Source organism: Gossypium arboreum, chromosome 9 (genome assembly GCF_025698485.1).
Source record: "Gossypium arboreum isolate Shixiya-1 chromosome 9, ASM2569848v2, whole genome shotgun sequence".
NCBI classification, from domain to species: domain Eukaryota; kingdom Viridiplantae; phylum Streptophyta; class Magnoliopsida; order Malvales; family Malvaceae; genus Gossypium; species Gossypium arboreum.
Genome location: NC_069078.1, coordinates 11267699 through 11275014, shown reverse-complemented (window position 1 = coordinate 11275014; position 7316 = coordinate 11267699). Strand labels below are relative to the sequence as shown.

Genomic DNA, 7316 nt, shown 5'->3' with positions numbered 1-7316 from the left:
GTCCATATCTCCAATATGTGGTAAGCACACGACCTAGGAAATGCTCGTGTGTCAGGCCGTGTGGGTAAAAAATACCTGCATTTAAACTATGTCAAATGAAAGAAAATTAAAGTTATTTAGTGGGGTTAGTGCTCGGGTTGCCTCCTGAGGAGTGCTTATTTAAAGTCTAAGCTCGACTTTACCTTGTGGTCATATTTAGGCAGGTTCGTGGAGCCATAGGTCCTCTCTATTATCTTTAAAATCCTTATCGTTATAAAGTTTAAGACGATGTCCGTTTACCTTGAAAATGCCTTGGGCTGGATGACTTACCTCTATTGTGCCATATGGAAAAACGGTTTAGACTATGAAAGGACCTGACCATCGTGATTTTAGCTTCCCAGGAAACAATTTGAGCATTGAGTTGTATAGCAGGACAAGATCTCCAGCTTCAAATTACTTGTGTTGCTTTAAACGAGTATCATGACAGCGCTTCATTGCTTCATTGTATAATCGTGAGTTCTCATATGCATTAGCTTGCCATTCATCTAACTCGTTTAGCTGCATCAATCTCTTCCACTTGTGAGTTTGGGATCAAATTTTAGGAATTTTATAGCCCAAAATGTTTTATGCTCTAATTCGAATGGTAGATGACAACTTTTCCCGTAAACAAGTTTGTAAGGAGATGTTCCTATGGGGGTCTTAAAAGCAGTTCTATAAGCCTATAAAGCATCATCTACTTTTATTGCCCAATCCTTCCTGTTTGACTCTACAGTCTTTTCTAGGATACGTTTAAGCTCTCAGTTTGCTACTTTTACTTGTCTACTAGTTTAAGGATGGTAAGGGGTAGCTGTTCTGTGGTAAACTCCATATTTCCTAATGGTTTTATCAAATTAAGCATTACAAAAATGAATACCCCTATCCCTGATAATTGCTCTAGGTGTTTCAAATCGAGAAAAGAGTTTCTTAAGAAACCTCACCACTAAGTTTCTTAAGGAACCTCACCACTACTCTAGCATCATTAGTAGGTAAAGCTTGGGCTTCCACCCATTTGGACATATAATCAACGGCTACTAAGATGTATTTATTCCCAAATGAACTAGGGAATGGACCCATAAAATCAATACCCCATACATCAAATATTTCACATGAAAGCATATACGTTTGAGGTATTTCGTCATGTTTAGAGATATTACCTATTCGTTGGCATTTATCACAAGAAGTAACATACCTGTTGGCGTCTTTGAATAGTGTTGGCCAATAAAAACCTGATTCGAGCGTTTTATGTGTGGTATTAGTCAATAGCATGGGCCAATAAAAACCTGATTCGAGCGTTTTATTTGCGGTCTTAGTCCCACTGTAATGTCCTCCAGTTGGTCCTGGCAGGCAATGTTCCAAGATTTTAATTTCTTTTGACTTCGTAACGCATCTTCTAATGACTTGATCTATAAAAGAAAAAGATCTTCCCAAAAGTAGTTTTTCACATCAGTAAAGAATCGTTTCTTTTACTGATGTGTCAACCCTTTTGGTGTAACGTTAGCAGCTAAATAATTCGCAATGTCTGCAAACCAAGGTTCCTCAGAGTCAGATATAGCAAAGAGTTGTTCTTTAAGGAACGAGTCATTTATCTCATGTTTGTCAAACTCTTTAAGAGATGGGTTTTCTAATCTGGATAGATGACCTGCTGCAAGATTTTCTGCTCTCTTCTTATCTTTAATTTCTAAATCGAATTCCTACAACAATAATATCCATCTTAGTAGTCGAGGTTTTGCATCTGATTTAGAAAGGAGATATCGAAGAGCTGAATGGTCAGTGTATACGACAACTTTAGATAATATTAAATATGGTCTAAATTTATCGAATGCAAAAACCACAGCCAATAATTCTTTCTCAGTCGTCGTATAGTTTTTTTGTGCGGCTATTAATGTCTTGCTAATAGATCGGTTGAAAATGCTTGTCTCTTTTCTGTCCAAGAACCGCACCTACTACAAAATCACTTGCATCACACATTAGTTCAAAGGGTAAATTCCAATAAAGTGCAGCTACAATTGGAGCATTAATTAATTTATCCTTAAGAGTATTAAATGCTTCTAAACATTCCTGATTAAAATTGAAAGGCACATATTTTTCTAGTAAATTCGTTAAAGGCTTATCTATTTTAGAAAAATCTTTAATAAATCTTCTATAAAATCCAGCATGACCTAAAAAACTTCGAATAGCTTTAACTAAACTAGGGGGAGGTAATTTTTCAATAGTTTCAACTTTCGCTTTGTCAACCTCGATCCCCTTGCTAGAAATTTTGTGGCCTAACACAATCCCTTCACGAACCATGAAGTGACATTTTTTCTAATTCAGTACAAGGTTCTTTTCCTCACATCACATTAGAACTCATTTTAAATTTTTGAGGTAAAGATAGAAAGAGTTACAGAATACCGAGAATTCATCTATAAATACCTCTATAATGTCTTCTACGAGTTCATAAAAAATGGCCAACATGCATCGCTGAAAAGTAGCAGGGGCATTACATAATCCAAAAGGCATTCGTCGATAAGCGAATGTACCGTATGGATATGTAAATGTCATTTTCTCTTGGTCCTTAAGAGCTATTAGGATTTGGAAGTAACCAGAGAGTCCATCTAAGAAGCAATAATACATATGCCCAGATAATCTTTCCAATATCTGATCAATGAATGGTACGAGAAAGTGATCTTTTCTTGTGGCATCGTTCAATTTCTTATAGTCAATGCAAACTCTCCATCCCGTGACTGTTCGTGTTGGGATCTATTCATTATTCTCATTAGCCACAACAGTCATGCCTCCTTTTTTAGGGACGACCTGCACAGGACTCACCGAAGGGCTGTCAGAAATAGGATAAATAATTCCAGCATTTAGAAGTTTAATTACCTCAGCTTTTACGACTTCTTTCATGTTAGGATTCAGTCATCTTTGAGCTTGCACACAAGGTTTATATTCAACTTCCATTAAAATTTTATGTGTGCAAAAAGAAGGACTTATCCCTCTTATGTTAGAAATCTTCCAAGCTATAGCTCTTTTATGCTCCTTCAATACTTAAAGTAACTCGTACTTTTTGGCTGGCTGTAAATCTGAAGCAATAATCACTGGTAATATGAAATTATTTCCAAAAAACGTATATTCTAAGTGATTTGGTAGTTGCTTCAATTCCAATTTAGAAAGTTCTTCAACAGAGGGTTTTAATTTTAATTCATTGTTTACCTTAATACCCTCATAATTCTTCTGTCTCGTTGAAGACTCATTAGAATTTAATTCAGCTTTTGTCTTACCTAACACAAAATCATCGTCATTTACCTCCTCTCTTTGGACAAGACTCAGTTCCAACGTGTCCTTATAAATGATTACAATATTGAGTAGCATGATCAATAGAATCAATAAAATAGTAAGAGTCATCTTGTTCTCTAGAAAATCTCATGGCATCATTAATTTTAAAAATAGTCTCTTCGTCACCTACCCTAAGCACAAGTTTACCATCACCCATATCAATAACAGCCCTAACAGGGGCTAAAAATGGGTGACCTAAAATTAAAGGCACCTCAACATTCTCATCCATGTCAAGCACAACAAAATCAACAAGGAATATAAATTTATCTACTTTTACTAATACATTTTCAATAATACCCCTAGGATATTTAACAGATCTATCAGCTAGTTGAATACTCATCCTAGTAGGTTTTGGTTCCCCAAGGCCAAGTTGCTTGAACATTTTGTAAGGCATCAAATTAATGCTAGCGCCTAAATTAGCTAGTGCCTTCTCAACATTTAAACTACCAATTAAGTAGGGAATAGTAAAACTTCCTGGATCTTTCAGTTTGGTTGGCAGTTTATTTTGGAGTATGGCCGAGCACTCCTCGTTGAGTTTTACTGTAGACAACTCTTCAAACTTTCTTTTATTTGTTAGAAGCTCCTTCAAAATTTTGTATATGTAGGCATCTATGAGATAGCTTCAACAAAAGGTAAGTTAATATGCAACTGTTTAAAAAGTTCAAGAAATTTACTGAATTGTGCATTCATGCTGTCTTTCTTCAACTTTGCTGGATATGGGATTGGTGGTTTATATTCCTTCAGCATCGGTTTTTCACTGATTTTGGGTTTTACCTCCTCATCCTCTTTCCTATCAACTTCTTGTAGTAGCTTCTTTTTAGATTCAGTTAACACTTTTCCACTCCTTCGGGTAACTGCTTTCACGTGCTCTTTTGGATTGGGTTCGGTGCTGCTAGGCAGACTCCCTTGTGGTCTCTCTGAAATCATCTTAGCCAGCTGTCCTATTTGATTTTCGAGCCCTTGAATTGATGCTTGTTGATTTTTAAGTGTAGTTTCAGTGTTTTGAAAACGAGTTTCCGCCATTTAAAAAAACTTCGTCATCATCTCTTCAAGGTTCATTTTTTTCTTAATGGTAAGGTTGTTGTTGGAAGCCTGAATGGGGTGGTGGTCTCTAATTCCCTTAGCCTCCCCATGATAAATTTGGGTGGTTCCTCCAACCTGCATTACAAGTGTTACTGTAAGGATTATTTTGAGGTCAAGGATTATTACCCATATAATTTATTTGCTCGTTCTTCATGGTGGAATTGTAGGGTGGGTATTCTGAATTGCTCGTTCCACCTCCACTTGCATCCAATTGCATTATTGGGTGTACCTGCGTAGAACCAAATAAACCATCAATCTTTTTATTCAAAAGTTCTACCTGATTTGAAAGCATAGTAACCGAGTCGACGTTAAAAATGCCGGCTGCTTTTGTCGGCTTTGTCCTTATGACTTGCCACTGATAATTGTTCAGTGACATCTCTTCTATGAACTCATAAGCCTCTTCAGGTGTCTATTGATAGTTCCACCAGCAGCTACGTCGATCATTTGTATAGTTGATGGATTCAGACCATTGTGGAAAGTTTGAACCTGTAGCCAAAGAGGTAACCCATGGTGAGAGCACCTTCTCAATAAATCCTTATATCTCTCCCATGCATCATAAAGTGTTTCTAAATCCATCTGCACAAAAGAAGAGATATCATTCCTCAACTTTGTCATTTTAGTCGACGAAAAATATTTAAGCAAAAATTTTTCGGTCATTTGTTCCCAAGTAGTGATTGACCCTCATGGTAACGAGTTCAACCAGTGTTTAGCCTTATTCCATAATGAAAAGGGAAATAATCGAAGGAGAATGGTATCGTCAGAAATGCCATTGATCTTAAAGGTGTCACAGAATTCTAGAAAATTAACTAAATGAGTGTTTGGATCCTCGTCCTGCAAACCATCAAACTGAACAAACTGTTGTATCATTTGAATCGTGTTAGGTTTTAGTTCAAAATTATTTACAGCAACAGCAGGTCTAACTATACTCGATTCAGTTCCTGTTAAAGTAGGTTTAGCATAATCATACACAGTACGAGGAGCAGAATTCTGATTTACTAGATTTGCGGCAACCACAGGAGGCAGCAGATTATTTTGATTTTTAGCCATCTCCTCGGTATTATTGGTGTCGTACTCTTGCTCTTCCTCTACATATCATAGACTTTGCCTTATCTCTCTACGATTTCTACGAGCTGTGCTTTCAATTTTGCTGTCAAAAAGTAGAGGTCCTGACGGGTTTCTTCTAGTCATAAACTATAAAAACCTGCCAGAAGCAAATGAAAGAAAAATTAGTAAAAATAAAAACAAAATTAAATGGAAATAAAAATAAAAAAATGGATAAAGTAATAAAATTCAATCGTTCCTAATATCTTAGTCCCCGGAAACAACCCCAAAAACTTGATGGTCGCTAAACTGACAAAAAATTCGACTAAGGCAAGTGCACCTATCGAACAGTAGTATATTTATGGTGAGACCGAAAATATCGTATCCAGAAGGACTAAAAGTACTAGTAATTATTATCTTTTTATTATCTAGCTTAAGAATTAAAATGGTGTTTTAAATTAAGATTTAACTATCTAATTAACTAAGAGCACGACAGAGATAAAAGTTGGAAAATACTTTTGGAAAGCCGACGGAGAAGACAATACCCAAGGAAGAGTCCGCCTAGGCTTCACTTATTACTTCTGAATTAGACAATTTATTCACTTGACTTAATCCGTAGAAATCTCTAGCCTATGTTAATATCTCTCTCAAGACTAAAAACAACTGACGCTAGGTTGATTAATTGAAATCTCTTTCTAATTAAAACCTCTATTATCGCATTAACTCGATCTATGGATTCCCTTATTAGATTTGACTCTAATCTGGCAGGTTTATGTCGTTCTATCTCTAAGATTGCATGCAACTCCGCTTAATTATGGAAGATCTATTCTTAAACAGGGACTCTTGCTCCACTGAATAAGCACATCAAGACCTGAATTAATATCCTGAAATATTAATGCAAGGATTAAAACTCATAATTAAGAATAAGAACAAGTATTTATCATATAATTCAAAAGATGATAAGATTTGTCTTAGGTTTCATCTCCCTAGGTATTTAGGGAATTTAGTTCATAATGATAGGGAAAACATCTCAAAATTGGGAAAACAACAAAACATAAAGAAACCCAAAAACTTCAGTAGAAATTGAATGGAGATATTCAATCTTGATGTAAATTCTGCTTTCGAGCTGATGCCAATAGTTGTCTTCAAGTATTTTTTGTCTTCTACTCTTCGTCTCTACTTTGATCCTCTTCTAGGGTGTTTATATAGACTTAGGAGTGCCCAAAATAGCCCAGAATTAGTCTTTTCTGAATAGAATTAGTCTTGGGCTCGACAGGGACACGACCGTATGTCACGCCCGTGTGAAGGTGCTCAAGCCGTCTGTAATTTTGATGTGGTTTAATGTCGACACGGACATGACACATAGGCATATCGATTACCCGTGTGTCGTACACGGATGTGTAGATTACCCGCATGGAAGTGTCTAGGCCGTGTGAAGTACTGAAATAAACCTATTTTGTCTGTTTTTGGCCTTTTTCTTGTACTTTTCGCTTTCCTATGCTCATCTACAATAAAACATGATATTAAAGGATTAGGAGCATCAAATCCACTAAATATTATGATAAATCATCCAAAAATATGCCAAGCATGGGGTAAAAATATGTATGTATTATGGTTTATCATTTTTATTGAAGACCTTATCTTGAGGAACGTCATAGCATGGATTAAATTTCCAAGATTGTCCAATGTTATGTACAAACTAAGAATTCTTTTCGCTATTAGATCAACTATTAGGAAGGTCATTAAAATTGACTATAACACAAATAGTGAGGTTTAGAGTCATTTTGCTAGAATGGTTGTAAGCATTGATTTGAAAAGCACATTAATTTCTAAGAAAGAGGTGAAGGAGGAAATTCAAT

The 7316-nt window shown here is 36.0% G+C and overlaps 1 non-coding gene across 1 annotated transcript; it reads left to right on the top strand.

The window, feature by feature from the left end:
• The first annotated feature begins 4918 nt into the window (after positions 1 to 4918).
• LOC128280988 (small nucleolar RNA R71) lies at positions 4919 to 5025 on the top strand. Its single transcript, XR_008271205.1, has one exon. It is a non-coding gene; the product is annotated as a small nucleolar RNA R71 (small nucleolar RNA).
• Positions 5026 to 7316: the final 2291 nt, after the last annotated feature.